Source organism: Mauremys mutica, chromosome 6 (assembly GCF_020497125.1).
Source record: "Mauremys mutica isolate MM-2020 ecotype Southern chromosome 6, ASM2049712v1, whole genome shotgun sequence".
NCBI classification, from domain to species: Eukaryota; Metazoa; Chordata; order Testudines; family Geoemydidae; genus Mauremys; species Mauremys mutica.
In genome coordinates this window covers 106974820-106994274 of record NC_059077.1, presented here as the reverse complement: position 1 = coordinate 106994274, position 19455 = coordinate 106974820, and the positions used below count along the sequence as shown (strand labels likewise).

Genomic DNA, 19455 nt, shown 5'->3' with positions numbered 1-19455 from the left:
TGAAAATAAAAGGTAGTAGAAAAGGAAAAACTGTTGGTGCTTTGGAAACCGTTACTTTTCTTTCCCAAAAATAGTATGTGTTGCTTGGAGTGCATTTGTGAAAGTTTATGGTTTATCCCCTTAGGAATTTCATCAGTTTTCCTACAGAAATCATGAAACTTCAGTCTTGACCAAATTAAAAGATCTGTTTTTTCCATGTGAGAATTGATAGTTTGCATAATTTGAGGTCCAGAAACAAGAGCATTTGACATGGTGCAAAATAGCCAACCTATTAAATGCTTAGAGACAATATTCAAATGATCATTTTATGTTAGGAATGATTTAATGATCACTCCGCCCCACCCCAGAAGATTATCTTGTTGATAATGTCTTCATAAAGTAGGTATCACTTCTAGTTATGGATGTTATAAATATTCTTGTTTTGGAATCTGAGGGCTAACATTTGGATTCTACATCACATGAAGCCTTTAAATCAAGATTGGATGTCTTTCCAAAATATATAGTTCAGCCAGAAGTTACTGGCTAGATGCAGGACTTACTGGGTGAACATTTTTGGACTTGTTTATGCAGGAGGTCAGACTAGATGATCATTGTGGTACTTTCTCACCTAAAAATCATGCAATGTCTTTCCTGCTTTGTTTAATCTGATAGTGAGTATGGAACTGGATAGCCAGTAACTTCTTAGTTTGCATTACTTATCAACAGTTTGTGCTATTCAATTCCTCATGCAGAGCAACTGATAGGCAACCAATCAACAGGGATGCCAGAGCGTGAGGCACAGCTCGACTGACTGGCAATGACCTGTGATTGGATAAGACTAGTACTCAATAATATGAAGCCTTGCTGAATGTGCTCCTAAGGAAGCAACCAGGTAATTTTTTGGGTCCATTTAGAATAGTTAAACCTGTACTAATTGATGCCAAAAGTTGGCACTTCCACGTGAGGGAATTGTGATACTAGGTACTGTTCCCTTTCTGTTTTGCCCTGCATAGAGCCAGAAATGCTGAGACTGACCTCTGAGAACGAGAGAGAGAGAGTCAAGCTGATACGGTTCAAGATAGCTGATCTTCTAGGACAGTGATACTTAGACTGAGGCTTGGGAGCTTCAAGTGGCTCTTTAATGTACTTTGTGCAGCACTTTGCAGCACATATAAAAACACTGTGTTTTAATTATTAACCAGTCTGTGTTATGAACCAATGAGAATGCTTTTACGATGTTATTAACCAATTTTAGCTGATAAAATAATACTTGATCAGTCACCTTGTGGCGAGAATAATATATATTAAAATAATAAATAAAACAATGAATTCACGCTACTCTTTTGGGTAATGTTGATTGCTAATTTGGTTCCTGAACCACAGATTTGAGTATCACTCTTGTAGGACCACTGATTTGTAGTGCCCCATCCCATTGAGAGAGCACCGAAGAATATATGAGAGGTCATGTTGACTAGAAACTTGAAATATCCACGAATTGGGGATTAAGGGTGTGTGTGTGTGTGTGTGAGAGACAGAAGGCCAAATCACAGTTATTCTCAGCGCAAAGTATCTCTCTCCGTGAAGTCTCTCAGAGCCCACCAAGGAGTCTGAACAGGGGATGGGAGGGCACAAAACACCTATCTGCGCATCAGCTATCCTATTGAAAATGGGTTCCAGACAACTGGCTTCGATAAGTAGTGTAGCTCATACTGGCTAGCAAAGTGTCTCAAACATTCAGGATAGATGATTTCAGTCAAAAGGACACACTTTTATACGGTATATACAAAACTTAGGCACATGGACCATTCAGTAAGCTAAACTCCATATCCTAAAAATCTCACAAATCCAAAGAAAATAATATTTTTAACCTAAAAGTATTCCTCAAGCATCTGAGAATTTATTGTAAAATTTATTCTCTACATCTACTGACTTTTTTAAACTTAAATATCAGTAACAAACAGAACTTCTTAATATTGAACCTAGAATTATGTGAAAGAATATATAAAGAGCAGTTTGTGTTGTACAGTTTGAGTAATTCTGATAAAATGGAGTGGAATGTGTGACTAAAGTTCTGTGGAATTGACAGCTGTGAATACTCATCATTGTAATCAGGAATTCCTGATGTGCCTCCTTTTAAGTATAAACCACTGTAAAACATACTAGTATTTTCTAAGGAGACTAAATAGAAATATATTGAAATTACTTGCTGGCATATAATATAGCAAGAAGAATCCTGATATTAGGCTGACAAATTTTCCCATCTCTTAGGGCCATTGTTCTTAGGGTCCATTTCTAACATTTGTCTTTATGTCTAAAGCATTAACCACTTTCAAATGGTTGAGGAATGAGTTCAAAATCAATCACTTGGAATGCCTGGTCCCTCTCTGAGGATGTATGTAGCCTCCTTTTTACTCAGTTACAGTATTAATACTGAAGAGGTGTATGATTATATGAAGATTTGCATGCAATTTTTAAAGATCTGTTCCTTAGGAGAGTTAAAGTCGATGCCTTTTCTGAGTTCTGAAAAAATAAGTCACTCAAGCATCAAGTAATTCTGAAATAGAAGTCGTGCTCAAGTACAGTTCAGTGCCTGACTAAAATATATCCTTGCCTTTCCATTGTGAAATACAATATTTTACGTTTCTAATGCAATAGAGATACCAAATCCTCAAATTTGGTCTCTGTCTAAGGTTGTTCCTCTGCACATGATGAGGTCTCAGGTACTGAGAATCCTCATCGGATAGGTTAAAATACATTCCTACTTAGAATGTTAAAAAAAACAACAACCTGGTATGTATGCCCGGCAACATGTACATTCTGCTCCAGCTGACTTAGAGAATGAGATATGTCATGTTATTGAAATCAGGTGAACTGCTCAAGAAGAGAAAATTTCAAGGAAAACAGTGAAAGGAGGCTAGAGAATAATAAAAGCAAGTTAGATAGATAGAGGTAGGGCAAGGGTAGGGGAATAAAATAAAGTGGAGGGGAAAGATGCAGACTAGAGTAGAAGAGTCAGTCCTCTTTCTATGGATACGTGGAGACCTCGTGCTATAGCAGCCTCACTTGATTCTCACCTTTCATCATTCAACATCATTTAAGTCTGGGGCTCTAAGAAGAGTTTCTGTTCAGATACCTTCATAGAATTCAGGTTTGTTGTTTAGTCTGAAACACAGGTTGCTCAAAGGTAGCTGTCGCATCTCAGCCTCACAACTATTTTAAAATAGTGGTTTGGACTGATATTTTCCCACCATCTCTCAGTTAAACATGTTGCACTGATGGTAGCTACTGTTAGGCATTTATAGACTGAGGAGGGAGCAGCCCTGGCGGATTTCAGGTCTTGTGTTTCAATATGGACCATGTACAAATGCTGAAAAGACCCCTCCCTCCTCCTCTCTTCCCCTTTTCCCCAGATACAGACTAGAGATACAGTGAGCTGCTCAGCAAAGATTTGAACCTGGCCAACAAACATCTGTTAATGAAAATTGAAGGTTATTTTGATCTGCTTACCCACTCTGCTTGTTTCTGTCATGCCTTGCTCATTCAGATAGAGTTTATATGATTATTTCACCTGGATGCAGCGGTGAGAGACACCTGATGTCACTGACAAATGCTCAGGTTGCTTTCTCAAACCATGTGAAAGAAAACAATAGCATGGAAAACAGAAGAGAAATGTGACCTTTTCTGACATACTGTTGTGAAGCCGGGCTAAAATTTTTTTCATGGGCATGAATCTACAGCTGAGATGGGGAAGCGGAAGGAGAATTTTTTTTTCAAATCACTGCAATTTGTTTTAAATCTTCTGATGAATATCTATTGATTAGTATGATTCAAAGCCAAGATTGCTGGGTTGGAATTTGCCTGAAAGGGAGGGTTCAAAATAATAATGAATAATGAACAACTCAACACTGCACTGCACACACTTCTCCCTGTGAGGAGAGGGTGAGAAAACAAATAACGTGACAGATGTCACATTGGTTAATGCACTACAGGAAAGTGCTCAGATGCTATGGTGATAAGCATGGTATAAAAAACTACATGAAATAAAATAGGTAAAGTCCAGGTTTACAAGAAACCGGATCAGCAGCATTCTGTGTTAAGGGGCTGACTATTAAAGATCTTTGGAAAGAAGCTCTCCGCTCCAAGGCAAACATCTGTAGAATCTTAGTTAAAATGAATTCCAATTTTTATTTTTATTTCTTTTAAATCAGATGGATCTTATCTCTCGCTCTTATAGACCAAGCAGGAATGGTTCCCATTTATTAAGAATAAATAAGAGAAAGATTTGACATCTGGATTCAGAATGGATTTAAAAATTGGGTCAGGAATGACAAAATAATGAGATACTGCTCTAAGATATGATGCAATTTAAAATATTCCATGAACTTTATTGGACACCTGCCCAAATGAAGGGTTGGGCTAGAGACAACAACTGATACTGGAGGTGTTCAGAAGATATGCAGGACAACAGGCATATGTTTTGGGAGTGACAAACTATAAAACATTTGGGCAAAAGTCTTCACAGATGCTATGATTAAACAAAACTTAGGATACATCTGCAAGCCAAAAAATGGTTTTGCTAGGAAACCATTTACAGCCAGTTTTAGAAATAACGTGGATTCAAATGGGTTTGAAAATAGTTGCAAACAAATCATGTCACATCTAAACTGGGGGCAAAACTGTACTAGTTGGAACAATTTAAAAAAAAATGGTTTTCGAGCATGTTCTTTTTTTCTGTAGATGACTTGTTCAATGAGTCATAGGTGAGAAACTGTTACTGGAAGAGGGAAGGCAAAAACTGTCTTTTTATTGGTTTTTTATTTTGTACTGGTGCTCATTGTAGAAACCAGGACTCTAATTTTGCAGCTGGGAATGAGGAATAGCACAGAAGCAGAATGTGATTTCTTAGACTTACAATTTTTAAAATCTGCTGGCAGCACTTTGGTGGAGAGTTGGAGAGGAAATAGCTTGAGGTATTATTGAAGCTGAAGTAAGCGTATTTTAAACAGCAACTACTTTAAAGTTTTCCATTAGGCTTTAAGCTTGGAAAGAGATGGAAGGAACTCATTTGCTACTTGTGTTAATCTAATCCAGTGGTTCTCAAATGTCATTGCACCGCAACCCCCTTCTGACAACAAAAATTACTACATGATCCCGGGAGAAGGACTGAAGCCTGAGCCCATCTGAGCCTCATCACCCTGGATGGGGTGGGGGTGGGGACAAAACCGAAGCCCAAGTCCTGCCACCCCATGCTTGGGGGCCGAAGCCCAAGGGCTTAAGCTCTGGGCGGTGGGGTTCAGGCTTCAGCTTCAGCCCCAGGCCCCAGCAAATCTAACGCCAGCGCTGGGGACCCCATTAAAATGGGGTCGTGACCCATTTTGGGGTCCCAACCCACAGTTTGAGAACCGCTGACCTAACCTCTCCTATTTTTAGTGAAGATCTAGAATTTGACATGGTCAAATAGACGGTAATTGCAATCAAGTAAATAAATAGCTATACATTTATGTTAAATTGCTAATAACAATTACCAATCACATAGGGCCGTAGCTTGTATCTGTTATTGAGATGAATAGTTCTCATCCCAGTAGTCCCGTTGATTATAATAGATTTCTTATCTGACTAAGGATTGCAAGATTGGGCCCTTTGTATATAAAATCAGAAATGTATCAAACATTCCAGTTGCATGGTGGATTTACCTGTGTCTCACATTGTGCTCTATGATTAGACAGGGAGAGTTGCATATGCAGTCCCCCCACCCTCAAGGTATTTTCCTGGAAATTTCTTCTGCTTTTCAGGCTGCAGTGCTGCTAGCAATGCTGCTTGAGCATATGTATGTAGGCTCAGGGAGAATGCACTGGGATCAGATTTCTGTGCTTTTCAGTTTGGAAGCAAATCATACGTTCATTTTGGTTTATTTTCTGATTTCCAGCTCTTGGGTTGTCCAAATTATTCTGTGTCACTGCTCTGGTCCCATCCCCAGCTAGCTTTGATGAGGGCTGATGCAAACATACAAAGCTTCTTGGTTAGCAGATTCAGACCCATTTAACTGGCATTCATTTGAGAACTGGGTTACTCTGAGCCTCTCTATTGATAATTGGCATCCTCTCTTCATCATGTTCTGGTTTCCCAGTGTCTGAAGTGCAGCCTCTACAGTGTTGGCCAGCATCAAAAAATGCCATTTTAGCTGGAATATGGCTCTGTTCAAGCTCTTTGTTCTGCAAACCCTTTTTGGCACTGAAGAGGCTGTTCTTTGGCCTTGGGGAACCCAGGGCACAGTGAAAAGAAAATACTGGCTGGCTTTGACCAAGCCAGCTTACGTCCTCTGCAATCAGGAAACCAACCCTGTAGATTCTGAAGTCTGCACCCAGGAATTGGAGATTTCTGAATGCAGACCTCAAAGCCCACAGGGCCTGTTTCCTAGAGCTTTTATAAATGCAAGCCTTTTGGAAAATTGGGTGTGTACTGTATGTAATTTGTAGCTGCAATTCTTTAAAGCTTGTAAAAAATGTTGGGAGCTTTCTAGATGAAATCCCCTATGTTAATATAAGATCTTTACCATTTAGCTTATTTGTAAATACCAACAAAATTTTGGTTGACATCATTATTGTACTTGTTATGCTTTTCTAGATCTTTATATTTTCACAACAATAAAATTTTAAACCCTCTAAAGGAAAGTGCATATCTGTGTCTTTGGTGGAAATGTTTATAGTGAAAATCCAGTGATATCTTGCCATTTGTCACCAAAATTTTCCATTGTCTGCTTAATGAAAATTAAATGCTGTATGTGACTATAACAATGGTTAGGAGTAGGAGTGCACACAGAGGAAGGGAAGGAGGAGAAGGAAGGCTGTGAGCCATTCATCAATAGTAATCTTGCATAAATATCTGTGATAAGTGAAACCTTGACAGCATTTTGAAAGCAGGGCAGATTCACAGCTCTAAATCCAGAGCATTCTGCAAAGGAGATAAAACATTATGGTATCTTGTAAGGAAATTTTTGTTTATGGATGTTCTACACTAGTTTTCCTGCTTAAGACCTATTACTTCAATTCACATGACTGGCATATATGTCAGGGAGAAGCCAATTTTATATTCAGAAATGGAGAAGTCTTAGCACTAAATTGATTTTAAAATCTCGAGAAAAGTGGTAATGCACCAACCCATACATCGAGGTTCCTGGCAGAAGCATCTATAGTGTAATAGTAAAAGAGCTAACAGCAGGATGGGCAGATGGATTGCATTACATATTTCCTCGGATCCCTCACATTCATTCAGTCTTAACTCCAACAAAAACAGGGGTTGCAAGAATAAAAAGAGGGAAGCTAATTTACAACATTCAGCAGTTCTTTCTGGCCAGATTGCTGAGAGGAGGATTCTAAGAAGTTGTTGCTTATCTCTACCGATACATACTGTAACACTTGGGTTTCTGCAAAGAAAGATACCGCTACACCATATGTTGCAGCAGAGAGCCAAATTTGCAAACTTCTGAACAGAAAGCGATCAGTGGTGTGGCACATGTAGATGATTTCTTTTAAAGGTCAACTAGAGTCTCATTTTTCAATCTGATAAACAGTTTAAAATAATCAAAGTGCATATTTCAGACATTTCAGAATTTTTTCCACTGGTGTACATTAGAATCTGGTGATAATTACAAGTATTCGTACTGAAACTAGCATGACTTGTATTGTTACGTTAGGATCCTGCTGATTCTCTGGGAACCTTATTGTTTTGCAGATTCCCCATGTTGTGAATTGACTTTCCCTTGCTCTGATTTTATTAAAAAATAAAATGTCAACCAAATTTTACCTACTGTATAAACATTGGTGATGTCTGACACAGTGTAAAAATGCTTCCTTTGCAATATATGTTTTGAGACGTCCAAAGTGTATATTTTCTCAAATAGTGTTGGTTTATTTACTCGAGAGCTTTTCACAAGATGTTGCTTATGTCACCACAATGGGTCCTGTGCGTAGGGCAGAAAAAGCTGGTATCCTGGGGCCCTTCTGTGCTGTGGCATTGCATATTGTTTCAGGCAGGTTCTCCCCTTTTTCCTCCTCTCCTGTTTGGATGGCTGTGACAAGCATGTTTGTGGTCTGCCTAGCGACTGATAGGTCCTATAACTCTGGTCCCTGGGATTTCCTATAGGAAGCTGCTGCTGGATGTTGCTATGGTTCACCAGTGTCCCATCCTTGCTATAATTGTCACGTTTTGAGTGTGGCCAATTTATTTGGAGCTGTTGCATGATATGAGGGCTGCTGTTTTGCTTTGTATCTAAGCAGGTCACTTATTGGGTTGGGAAGGAATTTTCTCCTACTGAAGATTGGTCAAGCAGTTGTGGTTTTGGTTTTAGTTTTTTGCTTTCTGCAAAGCATTTCGTAGTCCTGGTTGGGAGTTTAATACGTTTTGCACGTTATGTGGTGGGTGGCCAGTTTGGTCAAGGTAGTTGCGGAAGCTATTTCCCAATCCTGAGTATATCGTTGGGGACTAGATTTTGATTGCATTTGTGGTTGGTTGGGCACAAGGGTGGAAGGCTTCAAAGGCAATTACTTACTGGTTCATCCCTTAAATAACCTTCAACTATCATACAGGAGAAAGGTGGTTGGTAAAGATTATGGCATCAGTCATAATTCCATGATATGGTTAAGGGGTTGACTATAATGGTAACCTCTCCTATTTGTGGTGGCCGGGTTGCCATTAGGTTGCACTGTTCTAGGCTAGTTGATTGCCAAATTGAATGCTTATTAACCCTATTTTTTTCTTCACAGTATATATTCTGTAGAACACACACAAAAATTGTCATTCACTTTAATCATGCTAATTGCATCTGCATCTTATTCCCGTCAGTGTCTAGACAATCTAGTTATGGTTGGCATCTTGTTTAGAGTGGGTTTCTGTCCCAGGATAGCCCATGACCATTTTGGTGTTTGAGTTTAGTGTATGGATGCTATTAACGAAGAGAAACTTGGAGAATGATGAATTGGTTTTACTGCTTATTTATTCTTCTATGCATCACATGTCCAGGTGAATTACATCCAGTATCCTCTAATTGGCATTATTTCTTCATTACAGAAAAGTGATAGCTATTTCTGTGTTCTTGTCTGAAAGCACTTAGGAATGGGTCATACAGAAATGTTAAAAGAAATAACGTACCCTAAGTTCCACAGCAGCTGGGACAAATGAGGGAAGTGTATTTGCAACGCTGGGGAAATATTCAGATTTACCAAGTCTGGAGGGTTTATTAGTTAACATAACGTTGGAACTAGCCCACATTTTTTCAAGGTTGGTGGACTATATTTTGTTTAATCACATGCCTCTGGGTTTCCTGGATCAGCTGGGACAAGAGGCAGAAATACCATGAGAGAATCTATTCCTGCAGCCTTTCTGACCTGGCCAAAGAAAATTCTAATATTCTAATATGAGAGAGATACCCCTCTGATACTGTTTTTTCAAGATACTTTAGAGAAAACATATTTTGATAAGCATCCAAACTTAACCAAACCCAGATCTTAAGCTTAGCCCTGAATTTTCAAAGATACAGTTCCTATTGAATTCATAGGGACCTGTGAGGTCTTTAGGTTCAGACAGTTTTTTTTAATATATATTCTAAATATTAGTTTGCTGATAACTAACTGAAATGCACTTCTTCTAAAATCTGTGGCCCTTGAACAGTACATTTCAGTGTATAAGGAAAGTGCCATATATATTTTTGTAGGCAAGTCAGTATTTTCCGTGAGATATATTTTTCTGTCATGTACCCACCAAAAGAGCTTGTCTCTGCAAGTGGAGAGAAGTAATATCTTCAGTAGAGCCATTCAGTCACTTTGAACAGCATGGCACACAATAATGAGATGTGCTATAGATAAGCTGATGCATTTGTACAGAACCAGCACTTAGACCAAACTGCACTTGATTTTTTCCTTGTGTTGTAACTGGACTCCTACATGCAACAGAAACTGTACTTTATTCTATAAAGATAATGTAGCTAACATATAATTGCTCATTTGGAATAATGGGAAATTATATTTCACAGCTGTGCTGCTCATAAAATTTGTTACAAAACATTTTGAGTTTGGAAAGCTTTGAATCCACAGAAAACAAATGTAATGTGAAATCTTTCATTAAATCTTGCCATATTTAAATAATGTAATTTGTATTGATTATATTGCTGCAGTGCAGTTGGGTTTTTATATTTAATTAGGATTTGATAATTTTGTTTTACCTTCCAGAGCTATTCAAAAAATGACTGTGGAGAAAATTCATGTTAATTAAATTAGCATTTTATGTATATTTAGTAAAACCAAAATCAGACCATAATTTTATTTTTCTTTGGGAGGGGTAGGATGAAGGGTAAATAAAATAACATTCCTTACAAACAACACAATATAGTTTCCATCTCACTGGAACGATCTTTGAAGTGGCCTCCTGCCCCTTGGGCTGCAGGGATCAACCTGGTTGTGACTGCCTGTACTGCAGTGGTGGTCAATCTGTGGGCCGCAGGTTGACCACCACTGCTCTATAGGCTAGCAACACTTGCTTCCAAAATGGCTCCAGTGATTAGCATTATATTGCACTTAGAAATCTTTCCCTATTTCTCCCAGGGAGTGTGCGAGCTCTTAGTCATTGTCTTCCAGGACAGGGTTGAAGGATGGAGTTCAGTCTTGGATTTGGTTGCCCTGATAAGAGTTTCTCTGGCTAATACTAGGCCACCTCATAATACTGTAGCCATAGTACTATAGCATGCAGAAAACAATTCCAGAATGAATTATGTCAAACTCACAAAGTAACATTCATACTGCATAATCTTAGGGCCTTTTAGAGTTTATATACAATTATAGCTTGTTTTTCTTTTGTAGTTGTATTATTAGCAGCTAGGTAAACTATTACAAGAGATCAAGAAAAAGTAAATGCGTGCAACTATGTACAGATATAACTAGATAGACAGAGGGTAGACTCCTGGGTCTGTTTGGGGGTGGGGGATGGGAAGAGGGTATAAAGCAGGGTTGGTTACATTTATGGGATACTGTGGCAGGGAGAACCTTTGTTGAAAGAAGGTCTGCTGAAGGGAGTTGAGCTACTAACCTGACAGATGCCTTGGCATTAGCACAGCAAGCTACAGATGCTGAATCAGTGATGTTACAGAAGCCTGTGCCTAGGCATCATCCCGGCAAGATGGAGTGTTGAGGCAGTTGCCTCAAAGGGCTTGAAATCTAGTCCCACTGAAGTCAATGGGAGTTTTGCCATTGACTTCAGTGAGGCCAGGATTTTACCCTGTGTAGATTGACATTTGCCGAGCCAGACAGAAATGCTGAGCCAGGAAATTCAAGGAGGCGTCTGTCCTGACGTGATTAGTGCAAGCTGGTGGTACTTAGCCAATAACTTAGAGAGGCCCATGACTTGACATCAGCTCCTCAATATAGAGATGCTGAGCCAGTGAGGCCTTGGTTTTATTGTTGAAAATTATTTGCATCAGAACAGCCCTGTCCATTCCCTCTGTGCTCATAGCACTCTATGGTGGTATATATGGGTGAGGATGATGTATCAAAAGTAGCAAAAGAATGTTCATCTTCACAGGTCTGCACTCGGTGTGCTTGTTCACATACATACTTATTTGGCTGGCTATGAGTCTGCTTGGGTCCATCAGCTCCCTTCAGACACATTCATGTGTGCATGGTCTAACTCATGCCATGTATCATCTTACAAAGTAATATTTCACCATGTGACACAATGTCTGTGATGACATATACCCACAGGAAATGGTGAACTCCCTCTGTTATTTTGATCTTTGTTAAACACTGCTTAAGACTGATCTATCTAAATAGGGGTGTTATGCTACTGCCCATTACTATAGTATCTGAGTACCTTCCACATAAAATCGATAGTAGTAGTGATAGTGTGCTCAAATACAGCTATGATGTGTGCCAAATCAGTCTCTAGATTGATTAGATTTAGGAGTACAGTATTGTAGTGAGGAATTGTATTATTAAGTTGTTGTTTTTACTAAATATACTACAGTGCATTTAGTTGCACATTATAAAATATTAACATAAATAAAACTAAATTACCATATAATTCGCAAAATACCTGTGATGCATTATTCTTGCTTGTTTGCTGCATTTGTTCACTTATTTATTAATGCCTCCCAAAAAACTAATTCACGATGGGTCTTCCAGTCATTAGTGCGAATTAATGATGATCTGATGTATTTTTCATTTTATTTATCCAGTGTAGACATTAACTATGGTACTACTGTTTGAAACAACTAAACATTATATTAAAAATACAGCCTGTGCACAATTTTTTAAAATTTTATTCAGGCTCTTACATTTTTTTAATTCTGAAAGAGCATTGGTCTGTTGCATTAACAGCCTGCAAAATTTCATGTTAAAGATGTAATTCAGAGTGCAAACAAAGAAACAAAAAGTGCAGCAGAGGTTATTCCCCTTTTCCTCCTTTCCCCTCTTTTATAATTTATAAATGGATTAAGAGATTGTTTTGAATATTTTAAAAGCAATTTGGCCTTGGATTACAACTTCTGTGTCAGGTTTTAGCCCCAAGCAAATTGTTACAGCCAAGTTACAAACTCTTGGTGACAGAAGTGTATGATAAAAAGACTGATGGATTCCTCTTTCTTTTTTTGTGTGCACTTTTTGTGTGACATCATTTTTTAGCTTTATTGATCCACAAAGAAAGAAACTATTATATTTAAAGTAGACAAGGTTAAACATATTGTAATATAGGGCATTAAAAATCTTATAAAGTAATTACAAGAGGGACACAGCCACCATAAGAACTTTCTCATAACAGGAGACGTTTCTGAACAAGTTTAAAATAGATGTAGGTGCTGCTGATGTCTTCTTACGAGTTATCGCATCTGAGAATGTTGACATTAATTTGTCAGTGAATTTAATGGGATTTTTTTAATACTTCTCTTATTTTAATTTCCTCCATGAAGAGCCTGATCATTGATGTTTTGCAGTTGAACAAAGCAGATGTGCAGAGATCTGCTGACAGTACTGTATATGCTCCAATAAATCTAATAGCAAGAAGAGTCTGCATCAGCCCGAGTGTTTGTATCTATCATGTTCCCTAGTTGCTTGGTAAATTTACAGCAAGCAAGAAGATAAATATGGCCTATTTCAAGTCATTTCTTACATCATCGTTTTAGTCCACATGTAGATTAATCACTGGAGTTGAATTTAATATAATGGAAAGTCTGAAGGCTTTTGACAAATAGCTTTGAAGAAGGAAGAGCACAAGGTCAGGCTACATACATAATTGTTATTTCTCAAGGGCTCTCCAATATGTAAGGCCTCATATGATTTCTTGTCATTTGGAATTGTAACTGAAGTAGAATGAGAGATGTTGGATTCAAAGTTTTACTTTTGTTCAGCGTGTTCTAAGTTTCTTACAGCACCATTGTTTAACGTATGTCACTGTCTTATAAACTTTATTTCTACTTCATGATAACATATTTCAGACAAAAGCTTTGCATACAAGACTTTTGCTGGGTTTGTCTGGACCATTTTTAAATTACAGAAGTGGGACTAAAAATTGCTTTGACTCTGTTTTTGTTTTTTCTATATAAAAATACATTCATTTTGAAGCTAATATTTTATAATCTATTTGGTCCTCCATTTGCTAATGTGCCCCAGAGCACATGAAACTTGTATTTCTTGATCACCAGGGCCTAGCAGAGTTGATGTCAGGTGTGCCGAGGCAGCAATCTTTCACTCTTAAAGAGATTTGAGAGTCAGAATATCAGGTGATCTGTGTACAGTTGAGCAAGTCCCTTAATTGTATTGACCTTTATATAGTTCTTTGAGATCATCAATTAAAATGTTCTATATAACTGCAAATTATAATTAATACACAGTCTTTAAGGATGGACAGTTTGGGCATTGTGGGGAGGGGAACCTGTTCAAAGATGCAGGGAAGACGCTAAGATCATGAAAGAGGGAGAGAAGAGTTGAGGGTCTGTATTCAGCCTAATCTGAAACTAGAAAATAATTTGAGGACGGGTGAATGGTCAGTTTGATTTTTATTTTTTATGAACTAGGATGGCTATTGCTTATTATAAGTTTGTGTTGTTGGCCTCCTGTGAAAGTAGCTTCTTGCAGTGTTGACAAATTGAAAAATAAAAGAAATTGCTGTTAGGACAGGGAAACCTGTGGCAAGCTATGTGATGGAGTGTTTACCTCACACCAGAAAGGAAGGGGTTAAAAGCAGCCCAGGGAGGCTGTGCAGGGAGAGGCCAGTCAGGGCCCAGTGGGCTCGTATAAAAAGGAGCTGCTGCGCCAGAGACAGTTAGTTGCTGCTGGGAGTTCAAGGAGCGGGTGCTGTCTCTAGAAGGCTGAGACCTTCAGCACCTTGGACAGAGCAACTGCTGGCAGAGATGCGGGAGCAAAAGGAGCTCCTGGCTGGCTGCTGAGACTGGGTAATTGCATGCCCTAAGGAAGGACAAAGAAGGTGCTGGGGCCATGGGGAAGTGGCCCAGGGAGACATAGCAGCAGTGAGAGGAATAAGAGGCAGCAGGAGGCTGCTATTTACAGTGTCTCTGAGCCGGAACCCACAGTAACTGCCAACTGGGGAAGTGGATGGACTATAAAACTGGGAGATACTTCCCTCTAGAAGGGGGAAAACATGGATGGTGGCACAGCCGGAGGGCTAAGTCATGAAGAGGACACTGAGGCGGGTCTGCAGCTGGAGAGGACAACAGGAGAGGACGCACTTGCTGAGAGAGCTAATCCCCGAGAGGGCCAGCAGGAGGCACCATTCTGGTAAGTGGACTCCGTAACAGGCAATTCCTAGTATGTTTTAGACTGGACATCACAGAACTTTCAAACCACAGGAAGTTATCTTATGTGGTTTTCTTTCTTATGCACCAGTGTACAGGTAAAGGGCTTTGTGTTACGCACTGTCAACAGTGTGTAATCTTTGACAGTGTCCATGATGTTCACACGCCCAGTGTGCCAAGCTCTGCCAAGACAGACCTTCACAGACAGCAGTATGAGAGGTTTCCCCTTTTTTTCTGAAGCATTCTGACTTGGTGACAGTAAAAACCTCAAAGATACGAACACCAGGGTTACAGTTTGACCGATCAACTGGACACCAAATGACACCTGAGGTAACCAATCAGGCAGCAGCAGAGATTGGAAAAAAATACTGTACTGTGCATGTATTGCATCTTAAAGGTAGGCACATCTGGGCTGCCTGTCCCCACCTCTACGCAGAGCCAGCCAGCAGAGCAGGAGCAGTGCTGGGGTTTGCACTGCTTCCACCCCTCCCCCCCACTGGGAGGGGGCTATGCTGTTTTTAGGGGAGGGTGACATGCTGTTCTCTCTCTGTCCCTCCCCCCTCTGCCAGGAGGGGGACAAGCTTACAAAGTCATGCCTGAACTGAGTAGGGAGCTCAGCTGCTTCTGAAGCCTGGCCTGGAGTGTCATCTGCTGGATCTGGAACCCGAACTGCTTTTTGTTCAGTGTTAACAACATTTCAAATTTACGGACAGCCTCCATTCCCGAGGAGTCTGTAACTCTGAGGTTCCACTGTAATTATCAGGAGAAATTTATGATCTCTTGTTCAGTGTTGGATCCAACGTCTCTTCTCACTTCCTATTGCTAAATACTAAGGACAGCTGCTTCAAAAACAGAGAAGAGACCATTGACAATTATGTTGGCTCTCATTTTTTATAAAGGCCTCCAGCCAAGAAATATTTAAACCAAGTTGGATCGTTTGAAATAACGAAGAGAAGATTTACAGTGATTGATTTAAGACACAATTGAAACTGGCACCATCTGACTTAAGAACTCCTATTGAAAGTTAGGTATGAGAAATGGTCAGTAATGATTACTTCACTTAAGTGTTAACAACATGCTCAAGACTCTAGCTGAAGGGTATTCTTTAATCTTTTGATTTATCATATCAACTCCAGGGTAGCTGGATCCCCTACCAACAGAGATTTTAAAAGTAGGGAGTCCCTATCTTTACTTAACAATTGAAATGTGTTTATGTGTTCTGGGACACTTTTCGAGGCAAGTTCCCTGATTGCAATTTGTAGCAAAATGAATAAGCCTTATTTTTAAGTCATTCATTTTGAAAATATTTTTCTAGCGTCTTCTCCATATGTTTCTACAGGAAGGAGGACCACTACCACACTGTAGTCTCCATCTAGTTACCTCCCACCCATACCCTCACCCTTCAAATCCCCACATTGAGGCAGTCTTATTTCTGGATTGACTCTCATGTAGAACCTTCAAATATCACTTGCCACAAATACCGCAAGAGTAAGGCACAGGGCCAGAAGATGAAGCTGGTGCACTACCAGCTCCTGTGGCCTGCTGCACATTCCTCTTTGCTCTCTTCCCCTTCCTCTCAGCCATCTGTCTTCCCCCTTTTGACTTCTTGGCACAGTGTAGCCCTTTAGAGTGGGCTGTTGCTAGTTGCATCTTTCCCGCTAGCAGTGTCGATGCTGAAAGTTTTTAAGTCCCTCTTGCAGATGTCCTTGAGTAGTGCAGTTTAATCCCTCCACCAGTACATGTTGATTGATTTGCTGTCTGCTGTTTTAAAAACTAATGTAAAGTTAATGCAAGCTCCATATTTTCTGTTGCCTTCTGACATAGTTCTTGCTGTACACATCAATGTCACACACAAAAAATACTTGTCCTCAGTTAAATAAAAACCTCACATACTTTTCAGGCATGAGCAAGATGAAAATAATAGAAAATCATGTTACTAAATGACCATGCTTATTTCATCATATTTTACTTGTTGAACTCGGTATGAATAACTTTTAAAATAAAATGATTGTAGAATTTGGTTACAGTAGGGCAATCAAAAATGTATTAGTTTAGACTAGTGTTGTGCAAATTGTGGCCCACGGACTGCATGCGGCCAATCAGAGTAAGCTGATTGTGGGCCGCAAGACATTTTGTGGATGTTGACCGGCTGCAGGCACAGCACCCCGCAGCTCCCAGTGGCCACGGTTCACCGTTCCCAGCCAATGGATGTCCTGGCCGCCGCTTCCCACAGTTCCCATTGGCCAGGAACAGTGAACCACGGCCACTGGGAGCTGTAGGGTACTGTGCCCGTGGATGGTCAACATGGGCAAAATGTCTCGTGTCCTGCAATCAGCTTACCCTGATGGGCCGCAGGTTGCCCTCTACTGGTTTAGACCATTGCTTCCTTGCATTTGTTGATTTAAGTCAGACTCCAAATGTTACTTTAATGCAGTGTTTCCCAAACTTGGGATGCCACTTGTGTAGGGAAAGCCCCTGGCAGGCCAGACCAGTTTGTTTACCTGCCGTGTCCGCAGGTCCAGCCGATCGCGGCTCCCACTGGCCGTGGTTCGCCGCTCCAAGCCAATGGGAGCTGCTAGAAGTGGCGGCCAGTACGTCCTTTGGCCTGGAGCAGCGAACCGCGGCCAGTGGGAGCCATGGTCGGCCGGACCTATGGACATGGCAGGTAAACAAACCGGTCCGGCCTGCCAGGGGCTTTCCCTACACAAGCAGCATCCCAAGTTTGGGAAACACTGCTTTAATGTAGCCTTTTGTGATTGAAGAATATTACAGAAGGATGCTGCTATGAAAATTCAAAATTACAGAAACTTGAATTCTTATAGTTTTGTGTAGAACACAGGGCACCAGCGCAGGAAGCAGGTGCTTGGGGCGGCCTATGGAAAGGGGCTGCACGTCCGGGTCTTCAGTGGCAATTCGGCGACGGGTTCCTCAGTCCCTCTTAGAGGGAAGGACCGGCTGCCGAATTGCCGCCGAAGAATGAAGCGTTGGCAGGGTATAGCAGCTGCCGAAGTGCCGTTGATCACGGCTTCATCTTTTTTTTTTGGTTTTTTTTTGGTTTTTGTTCTTTGCCACTTGGTGCGGCAAAAAATGCTGGAGCCGGCCCTGGTAGAACAGTAGGGACAATGTATTGTTCTGTTTAGACAGTATTATTATTTTCTGTGCACCATTACTTCCATTTCTAGAAGAGGGTAGATAAATCACAGAGACCTTGTCTAGACTAGGATTTAAGATGTGATGTTAGCTCTTAGCTCAATCTAATTCACATGTTCTCGAACTCTAGTCAAAACAGAGCAATTGTACTTTAGCATGTGGGGAGCTTCGGCTATAACGGCTGAAGTCAGGATAAAGGTGTTAACCTGATTTAACATCCATGTAGATACAGTTTTTCAATTGAATTAAATTAGTTGCACTCAGATAACCTTACTGGGGGGGGGGGGAACTAGCAGTAGTCTAGACCAGGGATTCTCAAGCTTTTTCTTTTTAAGCCCCCTTCCCAACATGCTCCACTGCCCAGCTGTGCCACAACAGCTGTTTTTCTGCATATAAAAACCAGGGCTGGTATTAGCGGGTAGCAAGCAGGGTAATTGACTGAGGCCCCACACCACAGGGGGCATCATGAAGCTAAATTGCTTAGGCTTTGGCTTCAGTCTCAGGTGGTGGGACTCAGGGCCCCAGGGTGCAGTCCCGTATGGCAGGGCTTTGGCTTTCTGCCCTGGGCCCTAGCAAGTCTTACCCAGCCATGCGTGGCGGACCCCCTGAAACTGCTCACAGCCTCCCAGGGGGCCCTGGACCCTTAGTTGAGAACCACTGGTCTAGACAAGGCCAAAAAGAATGACATAATCTGTAATCCTCTAAAATGCAGTGGGTCAGGCCAGATGATCCAAGTGGGCCTTTCTGGCACCGCGATCTAGTAGTAGTAGTAATTATAATAATAATATATGTTACTTGTTCATTACCACCTACATTTTGTTGCTGCTATATGAAATACAAGTATAAAAACAGAGGGCCTAAATCTACTCTCACTCACACTTAGATCAAATGAGTTACACGAGTGTAAATCCAACTCAGAGATTATATGAAGAAATAGTATATAATTTATCATCTATAAATGTCTTTTTCATCATAGTATTATTCCATATAGATCTGTGAATATGCTTTCTTAACCTCTCCTAAACATTTCCGCCTAAAAATTGCCCATTAAAAGTAGTACTCTATTTTATTTATTGTGTTCTAACTGTAGTAACATGCTGGATTCACCTGAAAGAGAAAATAACTATAATAAAATGCAATTTTAAATAATTTGAATGGCCCAACTTTTTTTGTGGTAAGTAATTTCAGGTGGGATTCTGCAGATAAATTGTATTTTAGACTAGAATGAAATTAGCTGAATATATTTTCTAACCCATGGAATAGAGAAGTCTAAAATTGGATGTTTCCTCTTTCTTTGTTTGTTCATATTGTTCTGTTTGTTGATAATCCTCTGCAAAGCAGAACTGACATTTGGGGTCTGTTGGAATTATATCATGGAAAAGCAAGTACTTCAATTTTAGAACAACACATTATTTTAAAAGATTTATTCAAAACTATCAATTGGGACCTAAACTTAAGTTTTCTATCTAATTTTAATAATTCATCAGCAGAGGGCAATATAACCTCATAAATTAAATTTTGCCAGACAAATATGT

The 19455-nt window shown here is 40.1% G+C and overlaps 1 protein-coding gene across 7 annotated transcripts in view; it reads left to right on the top strand.

Annotated features, from left to right (window-relative positions):
- Nucleotides 1-19455, top strand: part of KDM4C (lysine demethylase 4C) — a 420715-nt gene that overhangs the window by 131655 nt on the left and 269605 nt on the right. The window contains exon 1 of one of the 7 annotated variants that reach the window (XM_045021575.1): nucleotides 14735-14753. The exons of the other annotated variants lie outside the window; for them this stretch is intronic. The gene's annotated coding sequence lies outside the window, so the exon portion shown is untranslated. Of the gene's footprint in view, nucleotides 1-14734; nucleotides 14754-19455 lie in introns of those variants that run through there. 7 annotated transcript variants of the gene reach the window in all.